The sequence below is a fragment of the Bison bison genome, unplaced genomic scaffold (genome assembly GCF_000754665.1).
Source record: "Bison bison bison isolate TAMUID 2011002044 unplaced genomic scaffold, Bison_UMD1.0 scf7180017864459, whole genome shotgun sequence".
Taxonomy (NCBI): Eukaryota; Metazoa; Chordata; class Mammalia; order Artiodactyla; family Bovidae; genus Bison; species Bison bison.
In genome coordinates, this window is record NW_011495021.1 from 2,177,457 (window position 1) to 2,180,077 (window position 2,621).

The following is a 2,621-nucleotide window of genomic DNA, read 5'->3' on the forward strand; positions in this document are numbered from 1 at the left end:
TTGGGCTCCAAAATCACAGCAGATGGAGATTGCAGCCATGAAATTAAAAGATGCTTACTCCTTGGAAGGAAAGTTATGACCAATCTAGATAGCATATTAAAAAGCAGAGATATTACGTTGCCAACATAGGTCCGTCTAGTCAAGGCTATGGTTTTTCCAGTGGTCATGTATGGATGTGAGAGTTGGACTGTGAAGAAAGCTGAGCGCTGAAGAATTGATGCTTTTGAACTGTGGTGTTGAACAAGTCTCTTGAGAGTCCCTTGGACTGCAAGGACATCCAACCAGTCCATCTTAAAGGAGATGAGTCCTGGGTGTTCTTTGGAAGGACTGATGTTGAAGCTGAAACTCCAATACTTTGGCCACCTCATGTGAAGAGTTGACTCGGAAAAGACCCTGATGGGGGGGAATTGTGGGCAGGAGGAGAAGCAGACGACAGAGGATGAGATGGCTGGATGGCATCACTGACTCGATGGACATGAGTTTGATTGAACTCCGGGAGTTGGTGATGGACAGGGAGGCCTGGCGTGCTGTGATTCATGGGGTCGCAAAGAGTCGGACACGACTGAGCAGCTGAACTAAACTAAACTGAACTCCACTAAATGCCATCCACTGGGGATGATTATGGTTCTTCCTAAAAAGGATGGCTGCTCTTTTCCTGAAGAAGTTCACATCACAAGCCAGACAGACTGAGAATAACTGCATTAGAAGATGTTTGGGTAAGTACATCCTACAGAAGCCAGTGCCCGTACAGTGGTCCCCAGTACCAGCCTGCCTCATTCACACAAAAGCTTTTAGTACTGAAGACACCCAGGACGAGGGAAGGGAAAAAAAAAAAAAAGGGATGAGATGTCTTTCAGTAACGTTGGGAGAAAAATCAACAAGCGTTATCATTCACGTTATCATTCACGTGCGTTATCATTCACGTGGAGGAGCAGGGCAACGACCACACGCACAGAGCGAGCGCAGTCAGGCTCGTGGCTGCCCATCGGGACCTATGGCTGGTGAAGAGGGGGTGGAACCCACCCCGTATCAGCTCCTGACGGGCTCACAGATCCATCAGGTGCAGCTGTGGCTCAGAAAGATGGAGAGGGCTGAACTCAAGCCAGAACCCACCCTGGCAAAGGAACTGACTTTTTCTTCAAACATTGGACAACATGATTTGGATACAAAGAGCAAACAGATTCAGCAGTGGATCAAAAAAAAGTACAAAGTTCAGATTACAATAAAGAAAGGGAAGAATGAAGGCAAGCCCGAAAAAAAAAAAAAAAATGCAGGAAACAATAGAATCCTCCAGACAATGTCTTCTGTCAAGCAACTTTCTCATCCAAGCCTTAGCCCATTAGAGGTGACAAGGCTGTGATGTGTGTTCTTGGTCTCTTGAGCAAAAAGGAGGAGAATGCATGGACAGCAGCTCAGGGTACCCAGAGAAGAGACACTGTGAACAGGGAAAATGGGAAGGATGGAGCATCTGATGTCCTGCACCAGTGATTTTTAATAAAAAACATGCTTCTGAGAGATAGAAAAAAGAAAAGAAAAAGGCTCCTAACTATCAATCTATTGAACTATTATAATTGAAGTGACCCAAGCCTTGCCTAAGTAAGAAAGGTGTTCACTGTGTCAAATGCAGTGGCAGAGACACTTCTCATCAAACACTATGAAAAATCACAGTATTACGGTGTCACAAAAAGAAAATGGCAGTTTTCCAGCAACCAAACTCAAAGACATGGACCATTATGATCTACATAAGGACTTTCAAAGAGCTGTTATGAAGAAATCCAACAAACTAAAGAAAATTCAGAAGGGAAGTTCAGTGACCTCAGAAATAAAAACCAACAGACAGAGGAGTACTTTACTAAAGAGACTGAAATTCTAAAAAAGAAACAAGTAGAAATTCTGGAGCTGAAGTACTTAATAAATAAGTTAAAGAATGCATTAGAAAGCTTTGGAAATAGAACAGATCATATGGAAGAGAGAATTAGCAAGCTCAAGGGAAAAAATATAGAAATAATTTTGATGCAGGAGGAAAGGAAAGTAAGATTTTTAAAAAGTAAAGAAACTATGTGTGAACTGACTCCATTAGAAAAGTCAATGCAAGAACAATGTGTTTCTGAGAAGCAGAAGAGAGGGAGAAGGGAGCAGAGGGTATATTTAAAAAATGATAGTTGAGAACTTCTCAAACATGGAAAGAACTTGGTATACAAGTCTATGAAATTATGCAACACCTTATTATCTCAATGCAAAAAGATCTTCTTCAAGATACATTATATTGAAATTATCAAAAATTAACAATACAGGAAAAAATGTTAAAAGCAGCAAGGGAAAAAAAGACTGTCACCTATAAAGGTATCCCCCTTTAGGCTATCAAGAGATTTCTTAGTAGAAACTCTACAGGCCAGGAGATAGTAGAATCACATATTCAAAATATTGAACCATAAAAATTGCCAGCCAAGAACATTCTATCCAGCAGAGTTACCATTCAAACATGAAGGATAAACTAAGGCTTTTCCAGATGAACAAAGCTGAGAGAGTTCACTACCACTAGACCTACCTTACAAAAAAATATTGAAAAGAACTCTTTAAGCTGAAACAAAAAGACTAAAGTACACAATACTCTAATCTAT

The 2,621-nt window shown here is 40.9% G+C and overlaps 1 pseudogene; it reads left to right on the forward strand.

Annotated features, from left to right (window-relative positions):
* The first annotated feature begins 640 nt into the window (after window positions 1-640).
* On the forward strand, window positions 641-1,488 carry LOC105002891 (annotated as a pseudogene).
* The last annotated feature ends 1,133 nt before the right edge of the window (window positions 1,489-2,621 follow it).